Source organism: Chrysochloris asiatica, unplaced genomic scaffold (genome assembly GCF_000296735.1).
Source record: "Chrysochloris asiatica unplaced genomic scaffold, ChrAsi1.0 scaffold00045, whole genome shotgun sequence".
Lineage (NCBI taxonomy): Eukaryota > Metazoa > Chordata > Mammalia > Afrosoricida > Chrysochloridae > Chrysochloris > Chrysochloris asiatica.
Genome location: NW_006408563.1, coordinates 12,343,763 through 12,369,500, shown reverse-complemented (window position 1 = coordinate 12,369,500; position 25,738 = coordinate 12,343,763). Strand labels below are relative to the sequence as shown.

At 39.1% G+C, this 25,738-nt stretch overlaps 1 pseudogene; it reads right to left on the bottom strand.

Moving 5' to 3' along the window:
• Window positions 1-20,354: 20,354 nt before the first annotated feature.
• LOC102841327 overlaps window positions 20,355-25,738 on the bottom strand; it is a 30,769-nt pseudogene continuing 25,385 nt past the window's right edge.

The following is a 25,738-nucleotide window of genomic DNA, read 5'->3' as shown; positions in this document are numbered from 1 at the left end:
AATTTCTCTAGGCAAATTATTGAATGATGCAGAAAGCATCAAGAGAAGATGGAAGTAATACACAGAGTCACTGTACCAAAAGGAAATGTTTGATGTTCAACCATTTCAAGAGATAGCATATGATCAAGAGCCAATGATACTTAGGGAGGAAGTCCAAGGTTCACTGAAGGAATTGGCAAAGAACAAGGCACCAGGAATTGATGGAATGAAAATTGAAATCTTTCAAGAAAGTGAGGTGGCTCAGGAGGCACTCATTCATCTCTGCCACGAAATTTGGAGGACAGCTATCTGGCCGACTGATTGGAAGAGATCCATATTTGTGCCCATTCCAAAGAGACGTGACCCAACAGAATGCAGTAATCATTGGACAATCTCTTTGATATCCCATGCGAATAAAGTTTTGCTAAAGGTAATACAGAAATGGCTGCAAGCATACATTAACAGAGAACTTCCAGCGGTTCAAACTGGATTCAGATGAGGCCGTGGAACGAGAGATATCATTGCGGATGTCCTATGGATCTTGGCTGAAAACAGAAAATATCAGAAAGATGTTTACCTGTGCTTTATCGATTATGCAAAGGTTTTTGATTGTGTGGATCATGACAGGCAATGGACAAAATTGCGAAGTATGAGTATTCCGGAACGTTTCATTGTGCTCATGAGGGATCTGTACCTGAACCAAGAGGCAGTTGTTTAAACAGAACATGGGAACACTGAATGGTTTAAAACTAAGAAAGGTGTGCTACAAGTTTGTAGTTTTCACAATACTTATTCAACCTGTATGCTGAGCAAATAATCCGAGAAGCTGGGTTCTATGAAGAAAAACGTGGTATCAGGATTGGAGGAAGACTCATTAACAACCTGGAATATGCAGATGATACAACCTTGCTTGCTGAAAGTGAAGAGGACTTAAAACATTTATTGATGAAGATCAAAGAGCACAGCCTTCAGTATGGATTGCATTTCAATGTAAAGAAAACAAAAATCCTCACCACTGGACCAATAAACAACATTCTTATCAATGGAGAAAAGATTGAAGTGGTCAAGGACTTCATTCTTCTTGGATCAACTATTAACACTTTTGGAAGCAGCAGTCAAGAAATCAAACGATGTATTGCATTAAGCAAATCTGCTGTACAAGACCTTTTAAAAGTGTTGAAGTGCAAAGATGTCAGCTTGAGGACTAAGGTGCGCGTGACCCAAGCCATGGTATTTCCAATAACCTCTTATGAATGCAAAAGCTGGAAGTAAATAAGGAAGACCATAGGAGAATTGACGCATTTGAGTTATGGTATTGGAGAAGATTACTGAAAGTGCCGTGGGCTGCCAAAGGAACCAACAGATCCAATTTGGAAGAAGTGCAGCCAGAGTTCTCCTTGGAGGCCAAGATGGCCAAACTTCATCTGTCATACTTCGGACCTATTGTCAGGAGGGACCAGTCGCTGGAGAAAGATAACATGTTTGGTAAGGTGGAGGGAGGGTCAGAGAAAAAGAGGAAGACCCCAAATGAGATGGATTGGCCAAGTTGAAGCATAGATGGACTCAAGCGTGGCAACAGTAGTGAGGTTGGCCCAGGATCGGGTAGTGTTTCATTCAGCTGTGCATAAGGTACCGACTTGATGGAACCTAACAACAACAACAATCTTATATTACGTTTAAAGACATATGAGATCTCTCTTTGGGTGATGCTTTAATAGTTGAAAATTAGGTTTTTGTTTCTTAAGTTGAAAATTATTGCCTAGTCTGGGTTTGTTGTGGCTGTTGTAATGACTTTTACTTGTCCTGAGTTTTCTACTTCTATGACATCTTCTATTTTTTTGTCAGAGTTCTGAAGGACATATTTAATCACAGCACTCTCTTTAATAATACTCGGTGTCTCCCTAGAAGCCTGTATGATGAAACCTACATTCCTTCGGAAGGTATACAAGGTTCTTCTTCGATGTTGACTCCAACTTCCCTTTCAATTCCAACTCTGCTGACTTTTCCTCAGGAAGTTTTGGATTCCATGTGCTTCAGGATCCAAGGATCACAACTCACTATTCCACACCACCTACCAACAGGTGCAGAGATGCCTATGTGAAGTAAAGGACAGAGCAGCAGGGTGGAGACTGGGATGGATTGGAGAATATATGCCCCCTCCAAAGGGGGAGGGAGTGTGGGAACCAGTCCCTGCTCAGCTCCAATCATTCATTGCCATGTGGGAATGTGGGCCCAATGTTGCCAGATCTTCTGATTTTTTTTTCAAGAGATGCCAGAAATCTGGAATTTTATGAGGAATCTTCCAATTTTTAAATCTTGGCAACTAATTCAAAATATTTTAAAAACACTGTGTAGGCCAAAAAGAAAAAAAAAAAGTCTGCCAGATGAATTGGATGGGACACCAGTCTGTGACCTCTGTAGTAAGAGCCAGAAAGTATTTGCTAATTACCTGGCCTTCCACTTCACCCACACGGAACTTCCTGCCATTCTCCATATATGCCACACACTCTGAACTCTTCTTCAGCATTGAGTCTTGCTGTTCTCTCTGCCAGGAATGCCCTCCTCATTCTCCACTCATAAACTCCTACACATCCTTCAGCACTGAGCTGAAATGTCACCTTCTCTGGTGAGGTTCAAGGTCCTGAGAAGGAGCAGTCTGGGCTCTGCCCAGATCCAATTATAATACATATCATGTATTTATGGGTCCTTAATACATGGCTCTCTTACGAATCTTCTCTGGCACCTCACACAGGGTCTGGCACATAGTAGGCTCTCACTAAATGTTTGTTGAATGGATTTGTTCCATTGGAATGAATATATGAGATTTCCTGAGGAAATAAACACTTTTCCTTTCCTCCCATCGTTGCCATGTTGATTTGAATGTGGTAGGCAATTCCATCTGTAGATGCTGGTGTCCTTTTTCAGTTCTACACTGTGTGCAGACTGTACTCTTTTTGGAGCTCTCCACTGTCGCCATAATCATTGGCTTAGGGTTAAGCTCATCTAGGCAGATGGCTACATAACTATTTGTCTTAAATGGGCTAAATTATTCACACTGGCTTTCAAGAATTGAAGGTGTTGAAGAATTGTTTCTTCCATGTCCTGATTGTCAGTTTTATAGAAATAAAATAATTACATGTTGGATCAGGTATTTCCAAATTCTTTTAAGAGATATTAATTAATTATGCAGTTTTGCAAGGTTACCTTCTTTGTGAGAATTTCATTTCTCAAAACTGCTTTGGATTCATGTTTGTTGTCTATTATGAGAATAGATGCCAGATTAAATGATTTCATATGAAAAATGAAAGCTACTCCAATCCATCTTTATCTCTGTTAAAGTAAAACCATAAGGATTTCTAATTCCTAATTTCCTGTATACACCCCATACTTCCCAACAAACAAGCCCATCCTCATAATTTGACCATATCTCTACCCACACAAAAAACCCCACAGATTCCATATACATATATGCATATAAATAGAGACATATACTGAGCAATTTGCATATAATCATCCCATCTATGCAATAATATTCAAATTAGACTTTCCCCTCTGGAATGTGATGCACTCATATGTTAATTAAGAGATTACATTTCTTTTGTCCCCATAAATCCATACACTCCACTGTTTCGTGCTTGTGAAATTTTCTCTGTAGAATTCAGACAAAACATGTCTGAAAATATAGAAGGGTTTGGAACAAAAGGCAAAATGTTTTCCTAAGATTATCAACAGAAATTTTTTCTCTTAGTCAGCAACAGACTAATAGCTGAATCAGGTAGATCTGAAAGAATATCTTTCCCTCATTCCTATGACATTTCAAACAGATCAGAATGTTAGTTTAAAAACAAACAAACAAACAAGCAAAATGCAATTAGCTAAGATAGCTAAGATGACTTTTGGACCAGGAAAAAGGAGCTCTGGTAGCATAGTGGTTATGAGTCGGGTTGCTAACCTCAAGGTCAGCAGTTCAAAACTACCAGTGGTTCCGTGGGAGAAAGATGAGGATTTCTGCTCCTGTAAAGATTTACAGCCTCAGAAACCCTGTACAGGGTCACTGTGAGTCAGAACCGACTCCACAGCACATAGCCACCACCACCAAAAGATGACTAAAATTCATAAAGCAGAAAGTTCCAAATAGCGAAAGTGAAAGAGAATACTGTTCTCACACTATGTTTTCCAAGTCAATAAGATATATAATTTTTACATGATGACTGATCGTAGTAGATTATTGTAATGAAAAGTTTACTCTGCATGATCATGGGACAGTGTTTGCTTTTCCCCCTACAGTGTTTTCTCCAAAAATATACCACTAATAGGATTACTCAATTAGGGCCTCAAGAACTCCAGAAAAAGGTCAGGGTAACACACAAAGCTATGTTTGGCAGTGAGATTGAACCACAATCCCAATCTCTCTTCTCTACCCTCAAATACAAAACTCTAGAGGGTAAAAATATGCCAAATCATCAAAGTATCACAGATTAAGTTAAATAGTCTTTCCGGCAGTATGGATCCAAGTGAACAAGGAAGTACAATAACTGAATAACACTACGCAATAACTTTGAAGGTCAGAATTTTGAACTCCAAAGCTGGTGGGATCTTGGTTAAACATCACTACCTCTGCCCATTTGTTATGTTTTCACTCATTACTGTACTAGGGGTTGTTGATAATCTCTATGGAAGCAAATGTGGTTAAGATATAGGTCTTGAGATCAGGAGACTCTATATATGAGTAAGGAAGTCAGGCCCCATTGCTCAAATTTAATGGATTCTTGGCTCTGCTGAGCTCAGTCCTGCCCTCATCTCTTGTCCAGTAAAGGTTCACGTCATTTTGGTGGCTTTCTTGTCCTTTTTGGCCCTTTTTGATTCTTGTTCACTTATTATAAATAATTTTTAGAAACTGTTGGTGATGGCAAAATGATTACAAATGCCTAAGACGTCAAATAGAAAAAGGATTATTGTATGTGCAAGCCAAGGGACACTAGGAATAAGGAGGTTGTAGTCTTAGGATAAAGGTAGCTATTAATTGAGAATTTCTTGCTCTTATTTAATCAAATTTGTCTAGTTTTAATTTTCAAGACTTAAGTCCTGGTGTGGCACTGTGGGCTAATGCATCAGACTGCAAAGCGTTTGAACTGTATAGTCAGCAGTTCAAGCTCACCAGCTGCTCCTCGGAAACCCTATACAGGGTCACTTTGGGTTGGAATTGACTTGACGGCACTTAACAACAACAACAACACACTAGTCACTTTGTGGGAGAAAGGTATGGCAGTCTACTTCTATAAAGATTCATAGCCTTTGAAATCCCAGGGGGGCAGTTCTACTCTGTCTATGAGTTGGAATCAACTCTACAATAGTGGGGGTTTCTTTACTTTATAATAGGAAAAACACCAAACAATGAAACCATAGCAGGTCCTTTTTAGATCAAAAACTCCTGCATTTCCCTTTTAAAAAACATGGCTGTTATTTAGTGCCGTCAAGTCAATATCCAACCCATACGTATATGGTTTCTGAGGAGCAGCTGGTGGGTTTGAACCTCCAACCATTCAGTTAACAGTTCAGTCTTATTCAACAGTGATATACCAGGATTTCCTAAACTAGGAATATAGAAATACTATTTATACCCTTGCCCCATAGTGAAAAAAAAAGTGCTTTTGATCTTTGAAAACGCATTCAAAACAGTTAAAGAATACACAATGTGCCTATACCACATCAAAAGAAGTACTGTAATTTAAGGATAGTAGGGTAAAAATAAAACCCAAATCTGCCGCAGTTGCATAGAAATGTGTTTAATCCTCTGTCTTCGTTATTTGACATGAAACATTGCCACACCTCCACAAACTTGACACAAACCTTGGTAGAAAGTGAGCCAGGCCACTGGGTTCCTGCAGGCCCAGTGGTGGTTCGGTTGGCCAGTCTTCATTCCTCTCCCAAGGCTACCACGCTTTAAATAAACTCATCTGCCTTTAAAGGAATGTTATGCAGACAGACAGATTGTTTGTTTGCACTTGTATTTCTGAAATGCAGATGCTCCTGCTCATGTTAAAGTTGAAGCAGAAAACTTTGATGCAAAAAAGAGCCAGGGGAATTTCACCTTGTACCCATTAAAGGGTCCTGATAGGCACAACAGATTCTCCTCTCATTGCGCCTACAGGTACCCTTCCGAACAATCAGAACTCTGCACCCATGAGGCCTCCACATGGTGTTCAGAGAAAGAGCACTTTGAGAAGTTAGGGGCGTTTCCACAAGAGTTATATTCGTCATGCTTTGGTGCCAAACAAGTGATTTTTTTTTTAAAGTTCTATTTGCACATGCTTATAATGATCATAATGCTAAGTAAAAATTATTGACAACAGAGCTAAAACCGTCTTCTCCACACTTTCACACATGTTTATTAAACATCTACTTCATGCCAGGCCTTGTGTTGACTCAAACAAATGTGAAAAGAGCATGTGTGTGGGACACTTGAATTAGGTCACAAAGGCTAGACAGTGGGCGTAGAGGAGAATGACAAATCACGAAGAGGAAACTTAGGAGAATTGCTATTTAATCTCAGTATTGTCAGGTGGTTAAGACCCAAGTTCAGAAAGCAAGACAAAAATCTCGAAAAGTTTCATGCTTACTGAACACCTTTGACAAAGGTGCCATGCTGGTGACCATATGCCATCTTTAACAGATCCTTCCTAGACAGGCTTTCCCCCTGATGGAAAGAGCTGTTTCTCCTACTGAGCACCAGATGAGAAAACTTGGCTTCCAGTTTGAACTGGTGTTTTACAGTAAATATTTGAACGCTAGCATCCCCCTCGGTGTGGAGATGTCCACTCCATATGCGACATGAACAACCGAGAGAAGGAAAAGCACAATCACATCTTTCATCTTCCCCTCACTGGGGGACGTGCTCTCTGTGAAGGAAATGGACTAGGGGTTTTGCCTGTAGTATTTCAATATTAATTTCTGCCACTTCTGATTCTTCTATCAGGTAATGATATAAGTTCTGGGCTGAATGGTATACATTCTGGGCTGAACTCCCAACCCCCAAAACATGTGCCAACTAGGCCACGATTTTCAGTATTAGAGGGTAGCCTTCATTATGTGATCTGATATAATTAGCCTATGCATTGTGAATCTTAACCTCCATGAAGTTAGCAAGGCAGACTATGTAATGTGAATGAGGTAGCAGGCAACCTACAGGATTAGGTTGTATCTTGAGTCAATCTCTTCTGAGATGTATAAGAGATTAAGCAGAGATCACAGGGACCTACTACCATCAAGAAAGAAGAGCTCAGAGCAGTGTGCATTCTTTGAGCCAGGGATCATTTCACTGAGAAACTCCTAGACCCAGGATAAAATTGATGACAAGACCCTTCCCTCAGAACCAACAGAGATAGAATGCCTTAGCCTAGAGCTGGTATCCTGAATTCAGACTGAATAAACTGTGAGAGAAGAAATTTATGTCAGTTAAAGCCATTTGCTTGTGGTATCTCTGTTATAGCAATGCTGGGTAACTTAGGTAAGGAGCTCTGGTAACGTAGTAGTTACAAGCTGAGCTACTTACCTTCAGGTCAGCTGTCCCACTGGAGAAAGATGAGGTTTTTCTGCTGCCATAAAGATTTACAGTCCCGGAAGCCCTATACAGGGTTGTTATGAGTCAGAATGGACTCCACGGCACATAGCCAACCAATAAACCAACCAAAGCTACCTGCTTGTGATATGGCTATAATAGCAATGCTGGGTAGCTTAGGTAAGTACCTCTCATGGATTGAATTGTGTCCTCCCAAAATATGGAAGAGATCCATATTTGTGCCCATTCCAAAGAGAGGTAACCCAACGGAGTGTGGAAACCATTGGACAATATCTTTGATATCTCATGCAAGTAAGGTTTTACTAAAGGTAATACAGAAAACAGCTGCAAGTTGGATTCAAAAGAGGACGTGGAATGAGGGATATCATTGCTGATGTCTGATGGATCTTGACTGAAAGGAGAGAATGCCAGAAAGATGTTTACCTGTGTTTTATTGACTACGCAAAGGCTTTTGATTGTGTAGATCATGATAAGCTATGGCCAACATTACAAAGTATGAGTATTCTGCAACACTTAATTGTGCTCATGAGGAACCTGTACATGGACCAAGAGGCAGTTGTTTGAACAGAACATGGGAACACTTAATGGTTTAAAATTAAGAAAGGTATGCAACAGAGTTGTATTTTTTCACCATACTTATTCAACCTTTATGTTGAGCAAATAATCCAAGAAGCTGGGTTATATGAAGAAAACAGTGGCATCAGGATTGGAGAAAGACTCATTAACAACCTGCGATATGCATATGATACAACCTTGCTTGCTGAAAGTGAAGAGGACTTAAAATATTTATTGATGAAGATCAAAGACCACAGCCTTCATTATGGATTGCATCTCAATGTAAAGAAAACAAAATTCCTCACCACTGGATCAATAAACAACATTCTTATCAATGGAGAAAACATTGAAGTTGTCAAGGACTTCATTTTTCTTGGATCAACTATCAACACTCATGGAAGCAGCAGTCAAGAAACCAAATGGTATATTGCATTAGGCAAATCTGCTGTACAAGATCTTTTTAAAGTATTGAAGAGCCAAGATGCCAGCCTGAGGACTAGGGTGCACCTGACCCATGCCATGGTATTTTCAATAACCTCATATGCATGCGAAAGCTGGCCAGTGAATAAGGAAGGCCGTAGAAGAATTGATGGTTTTGAGTTATGGTATTGGAGGAGAATACTGAAAGTGCCATGGGCTGCCAAAAGAACCAACAGATCTGTGTTGGAAGAAGTGCAGCCAGAGTGCTCCTTGGAGGCCAGGATGGCCAAACTTCATCTCTCCTACTTCGGACATGTAGTCAGGAGGGACCAGTCGCTGGAGAAGGATATCATGTTTGGTAAGGTGGAGGGTCAGAGAAAAAGAGGAAGACCCCTAGAGAGATGGATTGGCCAACTGGCAATATTGATAGGTTCAAGCATGGCAACAATTGTGAGGTTGGCCGAGGGCCAGGCAGTGTTTTGTTCTGTTGTACATAGGGTTGCTATGAGTCAGAACTGACTCGATGGCACCTAACAACAACAACAACACAATATGTGTCAGCTTGGTTAAGCCATGATTCTCAGTGGTTTGGCAGTTATGTGATGGTCTTTCGTGATGTGATAAACCAATAAGAGGCTTGTTGTTGTTGTTAAGTGCCGTCTAGTCGGTTCCGACCCATAGCGACCCTGTACAGGGTTTCCGAGGGTGTAAATCTTTACAGGAGTAGAAAGCCTAATCTTTCTCCTGCGGAGCGGCTGGTAGTTTCGAACCACTGACCTTAAGGTTCGCAGCCCGATTCGTAACCACTACGCTACCAGAACTCCATAAGAGGTTTAAAGGTAGGATTTATTGTTGTTGTTAAGTGCCATCAAGTTGGTTGTGACCTATAGTGACCCTGTATAGGGTTTTCCGAGGAGCAGCTGGTGAGCTTGAACCACCGATCTTGCAAATTCTCATCATGACACTCATTGTATATAAGGGAATGTCCCAGGATATAGCATGCAATACCTTTTATCTTCCCAGAGATACTAGGAAAGAGAGGTGAGCAGATGAGAGATTTACTAGCACCAAGAAGAACAGTCAGGAGTGGAGTGCTTCCTTTGGACCTGGGCTCCCTGCAATGTGAAACTCCGAGATCCAGGGAAAGACTGATGCCAAGACACAGGGAGGTCTCCAAGGAATTTGGGGCCTACAGATCCTGAAAGGAGACAAGGATCTTTCCCCAGTGCCAACAAAGAGAGAAAGCCTTCCCCTAGAGCCTTCTAACCTCTTAAACTATGAGAGGTTAAATTTCTGTTTGTAAAAGTTATCCACTTGTAGTATTTCTGCGATAGCAACACTAAACAACTAAGACAGTAGCAATAGTTGCTTTTGAGAAAATTGAAGTGAGCTTTACTGCTTAGTCAAAGGTAGTTGAAGGAGTTTAGCATGATCAAACTTGTAGTTTTGAACGGTGAGTTGTAGCCTAGAGGAGATATACAAGGGAGAGAGACATGGGCGATGGGTTGGCTCCATGGTTTGTAATAAAACAGAGGCAATAGAGATGGAAAGATTTGAGAGAGAAAATTTAGGTAGTAGACTTATGGGATTTAATGATTACTGGTATGGAGCTTTAGTATAAGTACTGGATGGCTAACCACAAGGGTGGTTGTTCAAATCCACCAGCCACTCCCTGGAAGCCCTACACAGGGTCGCTATGAGTTGGAACTGACTCAACTGCACTTAACAACAACAATGATTACTTAATAGTCCTGGTGGACTATTAATAGTGATTACGTGCTTGGTTGCTAACTGAAAGGGTGGAGGTTCAAATGCAACAGTTGCGCCACAGGATAAACATGGGAGTCTGCTTTCATCAAAATTACAGCCTAGGAAACCCTATGGGGCAGTTCTACTGTGTCCTGTAGGGTTGCTGTTGAGTCAGAATAATAATAATAATAATAATAATAATAATAATGGCAATGAGTAGGACAAATCAGAAAAAGTGGATTCACTTGGAGGTGAGAGTTAACGGTGATAGACTAAGACTGCTTTTTGGCAGGGCATGCAACGATTTAATGTCATTCTTACAATTTAAAACTTGAACCAGTAACCCAGAGACACGTATAAAGAAAACTTGATGATAATGTTTCCCCAATATCTCACTTTGAAGGACAAGTAAATGAAAATTTATAACTTGCTCTTGTGTTGTCTTTTACTTTGCTATTACTTGAAGTGGTAAAATGATTTTTAGAACAAGTCAGATTAGCTCATTTTGAGAACGAGCTATGGAACTGGTACACGGAGGTACTATTGAGATGGTAACCAAATTGCCCTTCTGACTTAACATGCTTTCCATGAAAGCCTGCTGCTGACAAATCAGTGGTCTATGGATTCTACCTGGTGCAAGAAGATGCTGTGATTGGGAAGAAGTACTTAGGGTTAAAGGTCTTATCTGATCACATTAAAAACAGTAACACTTTTCATAAAAACTAAAGTGTCAGCTCTGACTTAAATTTAAAGAGACATGCCATCACTGGCATGTAGTTTATTTCTAGAATGATGTTGAATCCTTGAGGATTAGGGCCTGACATTTGTACTTGTGGTTGCAACATATGGAGAATAAAATATCAATAAAATTCTATTTCAACATTTTGACTGGTTAAACTTAATACTACCTGTATTATATTGCAGAAAACCATGTTCTTCCCCTTGTATTTGAGTCGGTTTAGGAAGTAATGCATGTGAGTGTGTTTGTGACATCTTATATTATGCTCAAAATGAAATTAATCATGTTTGTTCAACTTATTTCTAGCTCTTCAGTGACTTTAGCTAAAGAGATATGAATATGTTATATTAAGATTTAACAGTACATAGTAATGCTGAAATATTAAGGTTCTTGTCAGGTTTTCTTTAACTAATTTTTTTCTGGAAGTTGAATAAAAAGTTGCACAATTTTCCTAAGAGTAAAACTTGGCATGTGTTTATTCTTCTGATTACTACAAAAGGGAATATAGTCTTAACTTTAAATTCTAAGACATACATCTTTGCAGAATTAAATTGAGAAACATTTACTATCAAATCATGTCAGAAAAATTTCTATAAAACAGGCAATTCAGCTAAAAGATTATTATAATAATAGTTATGTTGTTGTTGTTGTTGTGATGTGCCGTGGTGTCAGTTCTGACTCATAGCGACCCTGCACAGGGTTTCCGAGGTTGTAAATCCTTATGGGAGCAGAAAGCCTCATCTTTCTCCTGCAGAACCGCTGGTAGTTTTGAACTGCTGACCCTGAGGTTAGTAGCCCAATTTGTAACCACTACACTATTACTCCTTAAATAGATAAAATGTAGTTAAAAATTAGAAATGCAAAAATCTTTACCTATGAGGGATAATAAAAGCTAATATAAGCACATGTATAATTTTAAGGTAGCAAATTATTTTTTGTTCAGGATGGTCTGAGTATAGATCTAAATTATGCATTTAACACAATGGAAAAATAATATCTCATTTTTGCTATAGTTGTGCTACATTCAAACAAAAATTCTCTTTTAATTTTTGAAAGGAGTCATGGTGTGGCACTGTAGGGTAAGCCCTGGATTGCTAACCACAGAGTTGGTGGTTCAAACCCACCAGCTGCTCTTTGGAAACCCTCTACAGGGTCACTTTGAGTCAGAACTGACTCAATTGTACTTAACAGCAACAACAATGCTATAATGCAATAATGGATGCAAAATTATAATATTACATATAATGATTGTATACAGTCTATACACACACACATATGGAGCCTGGGATAGCTAGAGAAATGGTAAGTATCTGCCCAATAATTACACATCCAGAAGGAATTGCTGTTTTGGCCAAATTCTTATTAAGGAAAAGTTCCATATAAAGATAAGCAAAGACAAATGTGAGTATTACTGAATGTTTTCCCAGTTCATATGTACCCTGGCTCTGCGTCATGGGGACTGCTTTGTAAGGTGTGGGGAAGTCACCCGAGGACATGACAGAAGGCCCCATTTCTCCTAGACTCAGAAAAGGCTATGCTTTGCCAGAAAACCTGGAATCAACTCTGTACTTCCTCCTCTGAGCCTTCCATATCCTAAGTTTTCTTGGTAATGATAGAAGTTGACCTATTCACCCTTCCTCCACTCATACTTACAGGAGTGCTGTCTTTATCAGACTGGCAAAGGTGTTTTTTAAGCTTCTTCTTTCCGAGATATATCAGGAGAAGTAAAAGCACTAGACACACCTCTCATGGTATATAACAAGGTGACTGGACAGATCCAGAGAGACAGTAACAGAGAAAGAGGCTAGAAAAAGAAATAGGGGTAGTTTCCAACCATAGCACCCAACATGCTCATGTTCTCCTCTGGCCTCAGAAGCTTAGCAGGATTGAGTCTGATTAGCACTTGGATGGAAAAAAAGGAATAAATAGAAGGCTAATATTATAGTCCTCGATGAGATGGACTGACATCATAGCCAAAACAATGGACTCAAACATACCAATGACAACGAAGATCGTGCCGGACTGCACATTTCACTCTGTACATAAGGTCACTGTGCAAAAATGATCTGTTGGCAACTATCAAGCAGAAAGATGTTTACCTGTGCTTTATTGACCACGCAAAGGCTTTTTTGATTGTGGGGATCATGACAAGCTATGGACAATATTGTGAACTATGAGTATCCCAGAACACCTAATTGTGCTCATGCGGAATCTGTACCTGGATCAAATCACTGAGTGATTTAAAATTAAAAAAGGTGTGCGACAAGGTTGTATTCTTTCACCATACTTATTCAACCTGTGTGCTAAACAAATAATCTGAGAAGCTGGGTTCTATGAAGAAAAACATGGCATTAAGATTGGAGGAAGACTCATTAGCAACCTGCGATATGCACGATTCGACTTTGCTTGCTGAAAGCGAAGAGGACTTAAAATATTCACTGATGAAGATCAAAGAGCACAGCCTTTGGTATAAATTACATACATCTCAATGTAAAGAAAACAAAAATTCTCACCACTGGACCAATAAACAATATTCTTATCAACAGAGAAAAGTTTGAAGTTGTCAAGGACTTCATTCTTCTTAGACCAACTATCAACACTTCGGGAAGCAGTAGTCAAGAAATCAAATGACATATTGCATAAGGCAAATCTGCTGCCCAAGATCTTTTTAAAGTGTTGAACAGCAAAGACGGTCAGCTTGAGGACTAAGGTGCACCTGACCCAAGCCATGATATTTTCAATAACCTAATATGGATGCAAAAGCTGGACAGTGAACAAAGAAGACTGTAGAAGAATTGATGCTTTTGAGTTATGGTGTTGGAAGAGAATATTGAAAGTGCCATGGGCTACCAAAAGAGCCAATAGATCCATTTTGGAAGAAGTGCAGCCAGAGTGCTCTTTGGAGGCCAAGATGGCCTCCAAACTACTTCTCTTATACTTCGGCCATATTGTCAGAATAAACAAGTCACTGGAGAAGGATATCATGTTTGGAAGACCCCCGACAAGATGGACTGACCAAGTGACAGCATGGATGGACTCAAGCATGGCAACAGTAGTGAGGCTGGCCCAGGATCGGACAGTGTTTCGTTCTGCTGTGCATAAGGTCGCAATGGGTCGGTACCGACTCGATGGCACCTAACAACAACAACAACAACAAAATCAAGGAGTCCCGGTGTGGTGCTGTAGGATCAGTACTGGACTGCTAATTGCAAGGTTGGCAGTTCAAATCCACCAGTAGCTCCTTGGAAACCCTCTACAGGGTTAATATGAGTTGAAGTATAATAGACTTGATTTTGAATCCCTCATCAAGTATTTGCTCATAGAAACTTGTCCCTATTTTATGCATCAGGAAACAGAATCACAGAGAAGTGACAACACAACTCTCTCAAGGGGATATTGTCAGGACATCAAAAGATAATGTTTAAAGAAATTACTCTGCATCAGACATTAATATAGTATAAGGACTTGATACAATAACACTATATTATTAAATATTAGTTAATTGAGTTGATATCTATCTCAGGTAGTGGGGATATCAGTTAGATATCAGATAGCAGTTAGAGAGAAGTTTTTTTAATATAGTGCTGGCCCAAATGTTAATAATTTTGGTGTGCTCAGAGACGTAGCTGACTAGATTGTGCTATTATGATAGACTAAACATACTAATATTGGTTGGCACAAATGTCTAAGCAGTTGGCTACTAACCAAAAGGCTGGAAGTTCAATCCACCCATAGGCAACTCAATAGAAAGTCCTGGCAGAGGCATTACTAGGATGGGTGTCACCCAGGATGATGACTCAGGGTGTCATGGAACTACTCTGATACCAGATCATGCAGAATCCTTAATAATGTTCACAAACAATTTTAATCAAAGGATAATATGTGCTAAGTACAGTTGAAATTTGCTTAAATGTAATTTTTAGATTATGTGAATACTAACAACAAAATTATTTTATATAATCTTTCTACATTTAATTACATTATTAATTAGAATATTATTAGTAATGGAACAGAAGCCTTTTTTGTTTTTTCTCCTTTTCTTGAATTATTACTTAATTCTCAAAAAAAGTTACTGGTATAGGCTGACTAATGGTACTTACCACAATATTGCAGCTAAAACACCAGAGCATTTGACAAAATCAGTGATTCTGAAACCAATGTCAACAACAAAAACAACAGTGAGTGCTTGTAGCATGTGTGGATGGAATCACATGATGTGTGATTGAGAAATAATGACAGCTCCGACTGGAGCAAATTAGTGTGAGACAGTTCACAAATCAATCAATATAAAGAATAAAGCAGAAATAGATGAAATAGAAAACGGAAAAACAATAAAAGTATCAACAAGACACGATGTTGGTTCTTTGACAGGATTAATAAAATCGTAAAACCATTGACAAAACTTAACAAAATAAAAGAAGAGGATGCACATAACAACACACATATGAAATGATGTGGGTGAAGTCACAACAGAACCAATAGAAATAAAAAGGATGGTAACAGAATACTGTGAAGAATCATACTCATGAATATAGATGCAAAAATTCTCAACAAAATCCTAGCCAATAAAAATCAGCAACATACCAAAAAAAAAAACAACAACAACAAAAAAAACACCAATAAATCATGACCAAGTGGGATTCATACCAGGTATACAAAGGTACCTGGTACACCACAGGTCAAGCACTTGACCTCAAAGTCAGTTTGAACTGCATGGTCGGCAGTTCAAACTGACCAGCCATTCCTTAGAAACCCTATACAGGGTCACTATGAGTCAGAACTGAATCAATGACACTTAACAACAACACAAGGATGGTTCAATATTAGAAAAATAATCAACATAATCCATCACATAAATAAAACAAAGGAAAAGAACCACATGATATAGCATCCATCAGTTGATGCAGAAAAGACATTTGACAAAATCCAAAATTCATTCCCGAAAAAGCAATCAGCAAAAAAGGAATAAAAAGGAAATTCCTCAACGTAATTAAGGCATATAAGCAAATCTAGCACTCAACATTGTTCTCAATGGAGAGAAACTGAAAGCATTCCTTTTGCAAACAGGAATCAGAGAAGGATGACCTTTATCACCATTCCTATTCAATATTGCATTGGAAGTCTTAGCCATAGCTATAAAGCAAGAAAGGGAAATGAAGGTATCCAAATTGGCAAAGAAAAAGTAAAGCTCTTTCTAGTTGCAGATGGTATGATCCTATACATAGAAAGTCCCAAAGACTCAGTAAGAAATTGTTGGAACTCATTGAAAGATTCAGCAAAGTGGCAAGGTACAAGATCAATATACAAAAATCAGTTGGATTCCACTACATTACTAAAGACAGCTCTGAAAATTAAATTAAGAAAATAATACCATTGGCAATAGCCACTAAAACGATGAAATACTTACAAATAAATCCAACCAGAGAAACAAAAGATCTATACAAAGGAAAGTACCAAACACTACTACAAAAAAATGGGGAAGAAAAGACAATGCTCGTGGATAGGAAAACTGAACATTGTGATAGTGTCAACACTACCCAAAGGAATCTATAGCTATAATGCAATCCCAATCCAGATCCCAACATCATTTTTTAAAGAGATGGAAATACTGTTTGTATTAATTACATAAGAAGAACAAAGTTAGAGGCCCTCACACTCCCAGATCTCAAAATCTACCACAAACCCACAGTGGTGCAAACAGTCTGGTACTAGTATAATGATAGATACATAGATTGGTGGAACATAATTGAGTACCCAGAAGTAAATCCATCAACAGTCAGCTGATCTTTGACAAAGGGCCAAAACACATTAAATGCAGAATAGATAGTCTCTTCAGTAAATGTCGTTATTAAGTGCCATCAAATTTGTTCTTACTCAGCAAACCTGTATTGGGTTTCCAAGGAGGTAATGGTGAGTTTGAACCACTGACTTTGTGGTTCAAACTGACTTTGTAGTCCAGTGATTATCGTAACACGCCACACCAGGATTCACCGTCAATAAATGCTGCTTGCACAATTAGAAATCCATTTGCAAAAAACTGAAATAAGGCCTATATCACACACCATATACAAAAATAAACTCAACATAGATTAGAGACCTATATTTAAAACCTAGAACTATAAAGATCATCAATGAAAAAATAAAGACAAAATTAGGAGTTATGATATATGGCATAAATACACTGTCAAACATTACTGAAAACATACAAATAGTAGAAGATAAAACAGATTAATTTGTTGTCGTTAAGTGCCGTCGAGTCAGTTCCAACTTGGATTTCTGAGAACCACCTTTGTGGTTCAAACTGACCTTGCAGTTCAGCACATTAACATACAGTGACATATCAGGACTCCAAATAGATGAATAGATCCTCCTAAAATTAGACACTTACGTGCATCAAAAGATTTCACTGAAAGTGTAAAAAGAGAACCCACATCCCCATTTGACCTCGCCTCAATGGCTTGATAATCAGAACTTGACTAGAGGAAGACAAAGAAAAAATTTTTTTTTCTTTTTGATAAAGGAAACGAGGGTAAATTGATACAACTTGATGAACTTGACCTAAACTCATGGATGTAGTAGCTCAAAATACTAAAATACTAAGAGAGAGGGACGGAGTCTTCGCATCAAGTATCAATGCTATCCCCTCTGTACATGGGGTAGATAGGGACAGGCAACTTATATATTTGGCTACCTAAAATGAGGTGATGATAAAGGCATGAAGTGACTGACTTACAAGTCTTCAAGAGGCAGTTCACTTTAAGAATGTGCAGAGTTCCCACTGACTAGTTTTTAATCTCGTCTAGATGGGTCTGGTGAAAACAGATGGGGATAAGATTCTTATGATTCAATAGTGAGTAATTGTTACCATAACTAATCACGACTATCACAATTGTAAACATAGAAGTTTTGTAACAAAAACAGGGGAGTAGTTAATCTTACAGTCCAGAAACAGAGGACCCTAGGACCATCAAGGGAGAAGAGCACAAGTGGAATGCAGAGAAGCAGCAGTGCCAGAGATGGAGGCAAAGATGACATGGAGAGAGGGAGCAGCTGAGGACTCCAGATTCATGGAAAGAGAGGGACTGAGAGCTCTTGGACAGGAGGAAGGCTTGCAGACTGTGCCCTTTGGTGGTTTAGATTATTATATATGCCTAAATGCATTTAAAAAAAAAAAAAGACCTAAAATGAATAGAGAGAAATACTCTTAACTGATGGTACATGGAGGGGATTATAAACATTGTAATGAAACAAAGTATATGATTTGTTGAATGTAAAATTGACAATTTCCTGCAAACTTTCACTCAATTCACAATTGCTGTTGTTGTTAGGTGCCATCAACTCGGTACAAATTCATAGCAACCTCATGCACAGCAGAACGAAACACTGCCCAATCCTGGGTCAACCTCACGCTTGAGCCCATTGATGCTGCCACTTGGTCAATCCATCTCACTGCGGGTCTTCCTCTTTTTCTCTGACCCTCCACCCTGTCAAACATGATATCCTTTTCCAGTGACTGTCCTTCCGGACAATATGTCCTAAGTATGATAGATGAAATTTGGCCATCCTGGACTCGAAGGAGCACTCTGGCTGCACTTCCTCCAACACGGATCTGTTGTTTCTTTTGGCAGCCCATGGTACTTTCAACATTCTCCTCCAACACCATTAACTCAAAAGCATCAATTCTTCTACTGTCTTCCTTATTCAATGTCTGGCTTTCACATACATAAAGGTTATCGAAAATACCATGGCTTGGGTCAGGTGTACCTTAGTCTTCAAGCTGATATCTTTGTTCTTCAATGCTTTAAAAAAGTCTTGTGTAGCAGATTTGCCTAATGCGATATGTCATTTGATTTCTTGGCTGCTGCTTCCATGAGTGTTGACAGTTGATGCAAAAAGAGTGAAGTCCTTGGCAACTTCAATCTTTTCTCCATTGATAAGAATGTTGTTTATTGGCCCAGTGGTGAGGAATTTTGTTTTCTTTACATTGAGATGCAATCCATACCGAAAGCTGTGCTCTTTGATTTTCATCAGTAAATATTTTAAGTCCTCTTTTCTTTCAACAAGCAAAGTTGTATCATCTGCATATCACAGGTTGTTATTGAGGCTTCCTCCAGTTGTGATGCCATGTACTTCTTCATATAAGCCAGCTTCTCAAATGATTTACTAAATATACAGGTTGAGTAAGTATGGTGAAAGAATATAGCCCTGCCATACACTTTTCTTAATTCTAAACCATTCAGTGTTCCCTCGATCTGCTCAAACAACTGTCTTATGGTCTATGTACAGGATCCTCATGAGCATAACTTAGTGTTCTGGAATATAGACAACATTCTCCACAATGTTGTCTATAGTTTGTCATGATAAACACAATAGAAAGCCTTTGCATAGTCAATAAAGCACAGATAAACATCATTCTGATATTCTCTGCTTTAAGCTATGATCTATGTGACATCAGCAATTATTTCCCTCATTTCACTGTCTCTTTTGAATCCAGCTTGAATCTATGGCAGTTCCCTGTCAATGTACTGTTGCAACCATTTTTGAATTATCTTCAGAAAGATTTTACTTGAATGCCGTATTAATGACATTGTCCAATGACTTTCACATTCCGTTGGGTCATCTCTCTTGGGAATGGTCACAAATATGAATCCTTTCCAATCTGTTGGTCATGTAGCTGTCTTCCAAATTTTTTCACTTAGATGAGTGAGTGCCTCCAGTGTTGCAGCAGTGTGTTGTAAGATATCAATTTCTAGGCCATCAATTCTGGGAGCCTTGTTCTTTGCCAATGCCTTCAGTGCACTTTGGACTTCTTCATTCAGTTACATTGGCTCTTGATCATATGTAGTTGTTGTTGTTATGTGCCGTGGAGATGGTTCCAACTCATAGTGACCTTGTACAGGGTTTCCGAGGCTGTAAATCTTTATGGGAGCAGAAAGCCTCATCTTTCTCCCGTGGAACAGCTGGTAGTATCAAACTGCTGAGATTAGCAGCCCGATTCACAACGCTTAGGCTACCAGAGATCCTCCTTGGTCATATGCTACCTCTTAAAATAGTTGAACATCGTCCATTTCTTTTTGGTATGGTTACTCGGTGTATTTCTTCCATCTTCTATTTTGTTGTTGTTATAGCACAACTTAAGTACTTCAAATGGACAAAAAAATTAGTATCATTTACAGTCTCTTAATATAAGTTGCTCCTGAATGGAAGCTTTTTTCTTTGTGGTCTACAAGGTGTATCTCAAAATTTTACTACTGTGCAAAATGAAAACTGCTTAAATTGAATGGGGGTGAGGGAAGGAGAGGGCCCGTGGTTTTTCTTTTTGATTAATTGCTGTTAACACTGTCCTTTAGGTGACTGAGGGAGTTTCATCATTTCTTTAGACATCATTAGGCAATGAAGTTCTTGTAGGACAACTTTGATACTATATGAATTCTGCCATTTTGCTAGCACTGATACAGCTCTGCAACCACTACTCCATTTAGAACTACCACCCATTCATGTTAATTTTTGTTACAAATCTTACAAAGGAAGGTGCTTCTGGGTATTCAGGGCCACATTCTATTTTAAGACTGTATATCTGGTTCTTGAAAATTTTTCTTGGAGGTCCAATTATCATCCCTGTCCACCTTGTAAGTTTCATGTCTTCGCCATCTTTTAGACCCCAGCTAGCTGTAGCATCTCCTCTTCTTTTCGAGCCTTCTTCAAGTTCTTCCAACAGTGGGAAATTGTGAGGGACTTTCATTTCCAAGCCCATGGTGACTGCCAGCCATCTTGCTTTCCATCTTCTTTGATGCTTTGTGCATTGCTCAAGATTTTGCACATAGAATTCTTCAATATTGCGAGTCGAGGTTTGAATTGTTTCTTAAGTTTTCTTACCTTGAGAAATGCTGAGTGTGTTCTTCTTTTGTAGTTTCTAACTCCAGATCTTTGCACTTTTTATTATAATATTTGACTTTGTCCTCTCAAGCTGCCCTTTGAAATTTTCTGTTCAACTCTTTTACCGCCTCATTTTTTCCATTTGCGTTAGCATCTCTATGCTGGAGAGCAAGTTTCAGTGTCTCTTCTAACATCCATTTTGGTCTTCTTCTTTCTTGTCCTCTCAATGAACTTTTGCTTTCTTCCTGCATGTTGTTCTTTTTTTTTTTTTTTTTTTTAAATGTTTTATTATGAATTATGTGATAGTTTATATGGGAAAACATTAGTTGTACATTCATCCTACTGTACATCATTTCATTGCCATGGTTACAATCCCCTCCATGCATCATCAGTCAACCAAAGGGTATACCCTACAAGCCTGCCCCTGGTCATCAACACACAGCCCATCTCCCTCTTTGTGTCTGAAGTCCCCAGCTGTTCCATCTCTCCACGTCATTGTCTCTGCCTTCATCTCAGGCATCACTGCTTCTCTGGGTAGGGTCCCGTTCGCCGCTCTTCTCCCTTGACTTCATGATATTCTTGATATCATCCCACAACTCTTCTGGTCTTCAGTCATCAGTGTATAATCCATAAAATCTGTTATTATGATTATCCCTAAATTAAGGTGGGATATGTTCAAGGTAATATTTTGGTTCTCATGAACTTGCTTTAATTTTCTTCAGCTTCAGCCTGAACTTGCATATAAGGAATTGATGGTCTATTCCACAGCCTGTCCCTGGCTTTGTTTTGGTTGATGATATGGAGCTTTTCCACCATCTCTTTTCACAGATATAGTCAATTTGATTTCTGTACATTCCATCTTGTGAGGTCCATATGTATAGTAATTTTTTATATGGTTTTAAAAAACACATTTGCAATGAAGAAGTCATTGTTTTTGTTGTTGTTAGGTGCCATTGAGTCAGTAACAACTCATAGTGACCTTATGCACAGCAGAAAGAAACACTGCCCGATCCTGGGCCAACCTCACTACTGTTGCCATGCTTGAGTCCATCAATGCTGCCACTTGGCCAATCCATCTCATTGGGGGTCTTCCTCTTTTTCTCTGACCCTCCACCTTAACCAAAAATGCTATCCTTCTCCAGTGACTGGTCCCTCCTGATAATATGTCTGAAGTATGAGAAAAGAAGTTTGGCCATCTTGGCCTCCAAGGAGCACTCTGACTGCACTTCTTCCAAAATGGATCTATTGGTTCTTTTGGCAGCCCATGGCACTTTCAATATTTTCCTCCAATACCGTAACCCAAAAGCATCAATTGTTCTATGGGTTCCTTATTCACTGTCCAGCTTTAGCATGCATATGAGGATATTGAAAATACCATGGCTTGGATCAGGCTCACCTTAGTCCTCAAACTGACATATATTTGCTCTTCAACATTTTAAAAAGGTCTTGTGCAGCAGATTTACCTAATGCAATGATTTCTTGTCTGCTGCTTCCATGAGTGTTGATATTTGATCTAAGAAGAATGAAGTTCTTGAAAACTTCAATCTTTTCGCCATTGATAAGAATATTATTTATTGGTCCAGTGGTGAGGATTTTTGTTTTCTTTACCTTGAGATATAATCCATCCTGAAGGCTGCGCTCTTTGATCTTCATCAGTACATGTTTTAAGTTCTCTTCACTTTCAGCAAGCAAGGTTGTATCATCTGCATATCGCAGGTTGTTAATGAGTTTTCCTCCAATCCTGATGCCACGTTTTTATTCATATAACCCAGCTTCTTGGATTATTTGCTCAGCACACAGGTTGAATAAGTATGGTGAAAGAATACAACCTTGTTGCACACCTTTTTTAATTTTAAGCCATTCAATGTTCCCATGTTCTGTTCGAACAACTGCCTCTTGGTCCAGGTACAGATTCCTCATGAGCACAATTAAGTGCTCAGGAATACTCATACTTTGTAATGTTGTCATTAGTCTTGCAAAATTCTATCATGCAATTTCCAGCATCATTTGTATCACGAAGGCCATATTTTCCTAAGATTGATTCTTCCACTTTGGTTCCAACATTTGCATTCCAATCATCAGCAATTATCAGTACATCTTAATGGAATATGTGGTGCCTTGAATTTATTTACTTGATATGACTTTTCTATTCAAACTCTTAATTTCTACCAAGTGATTGGATTGTTGTTGTTGTTAATTGCCATTCACTCGATTCCAACTCATAACAACTCTGTACAGGGTTTCTGAGGAGCAGTTGGTGGGTTTGAGCTGCTGACCCTGTAGTCTGCCATCCATTGTTTATTCTACAGCACCACACCAGGAGTGATACCATGCAAATAAGATATATAGGACTCCAAGGATGGGATTGCTTGGTTTTGCCCTCCTGCAAGGTTTAAAAGGAGTCATCTTACAAGCAGAGATGGAAGATTCCAGGAACATTGAGAAGGAAGATCATGAGTGACACGTGAGAAACAGAGATGACTGACAAGAGGTGATGGTAACAGGTTACGGCAGAGGCAACAACAGAGGCTGTGGCATGGTGAGACAGAGCAGCGTCTGGCTCTAGGCCTATGAATTGAATAAAGCTGAGTTCCTACAGGCAGGAGACTGGCATGAAGAATGTGCCCTTTGGGCATTCACAGACTGTCTAAAAGAACTTTTGTAGCACTTGCTTAAGCAGGGCAAAGGCCCAGGGACCACACGGCTGAGAGGTTGAAAACAAAAGTGAGGCATGCCTGCAGTATGGCAGACAAGATGTGTTCTTGACTGGAGAACTATTGTGTCCTGAGTTGGTTTCAATCCTGAATTGTACCCTATTTGCTTCCCTAATAAACCTCATAATCGTGAGTACTATTATGAGTTCTGTGTGACCCTTGCAATGGATTATCGAATCCAGATATGAAGCAAAGAGTTCTGTGGGAGGAATGACTGATGTCAGAATAGGGTAAAGAAGGCTCTAGGGTGTAAGCATGTCTGACCTCTGCTTCATAGCAATCAGCCTTGGGCTGATTTTGAGTTGATTCTTTCTCCTTTGTAAAACCAGGGGATGTCAGACATGGTCTCCACATGATGTTAGCAGCATGTTTGATCAATTTCAGACTGAAGAAGTTGGTTGTTGCTGTTGTTATGTGCTGGCTTTAGTGCTTGGTGTGAAAATGTGAATAATAGTTGAATTAACTGGTTTTCCTTGTAAACGTATGGATATTATCCTATCACAGACAGTATCGTACTTCAAGACAGATTTTGAAAAAAAAATTTTTTTTTAATGAATGCAACACAACTCCTTTTTAATTTGTCATTCTGGGCATAGTAAATCATGTGGTTGTCAGATTCAAAATGGTCAATACCAGTTCATTTCAGCTCACTAATGCCTAGAATATCGATGTTTATACATTTCATTTCATTTTTTACAACTTCCAACTTTCCTATATTCATACTGCGTACATTCCATGTTTCAATTATGAATGGAGGTTTACAACTGTTTCTCCTTGTTTTGAGTTGTGCACCATCAGCAAACGTAGGTCCTGAAAGCTTTACTCCATTTATGTCATTATGGTCAACTTTACTTTAAGGAGGCAGCTCTTCCCCAATCATATTTTGAGTGCCTTGCAATCTGACAGACTCCCCTTCTGGTATTGTATCTGACAACATTCTGGTGTTCTTCATCATGTTTCAATATTCAACATTCTAGTGTTATCTGACAGTGTTCCACTGCTATTCGTACGGTTTTCAATGACTAAAATATTTGGAAATAGTCTGTCTCTCCTTCTTCCTAGTCTGTCTTAGTCTGGAAACTCATCTGAAACCTGTCCACCATGGTTGGCCCTGCTGGTATTTAAAATACTGGTGCCATAGCTTCCAGAATTACCGTAACACGCATGTATGACACAAACTGACAAACTAGTGGTGGGTTCAGACTCACAGCAACATTGTATAGAGTTTCCAAGGAGGAGCTGATTGCCTTGACCTACCAACTTTGTGGTTCATATTCCAGTGCTTATCTTACAGTGCCTCTCCAGGACTTCATGGTGAAGCATACAGGGGACTAAATGGTGAAAACTTTTTAGATATTATTAAGCATATTAAGGCAATGAGTTGCTGGGTCTGGGTGTCAGGGAACTCCATGGTCAATTGGTATAACATGGTCCTCAAAGATTCTACTTTGGTAAGTAGCAACTGGGATCTTAAAAGCTCATGAGTGGCCATCTAAGGTACAACTATTGGTCTCTCCATGTGCAAAAGAATGAAGAGTGATAAAAATTTGAAGATACTTGGAATCAAGTAGTCCAATGGCACAGTGGATCACGTGATCATCAGTCACCATGACTCTGAGATCAGAAGAACGAGATGTTGCCCGACTACCATTATCAACTCTTCTGAAAGGGATCACATTACAAGGTTCTGGATAGAGTGGGAGAAAATATGGAGCAACTTTAAACTTATAAAATAGACTGAGCTTGCTGTTCAGAAAGAGACTGGAGGAAACTGAGACTATGGCCCTTGACCACCCCTTCAATCTGGATAGGAATTCACCATTGAGGCCAAATTTTCAGTCAAGCAGTAGATAGTTTTATAGGGTGAACAACAACACTAGTAAGGTATGTTCACAATGGAAAGGTCAATCATTCAAAATCAAAAGGGCCCCATTTATCTCAGACCAAAGCTGAGAAAGGATGGGGAGGGAGTGGAATAGTAGGTAGTGGGAAAACTGATGTTACATGAAAGGGATTGCAATCATGGACCTGAACTAGTGTATGATTTGTCGAATGTAAAACTGATGATCTTGTATGTAAACCTTCACTCAGTTTATAATGAAGTTGGGTTTTTTTAAAGTTTTTATT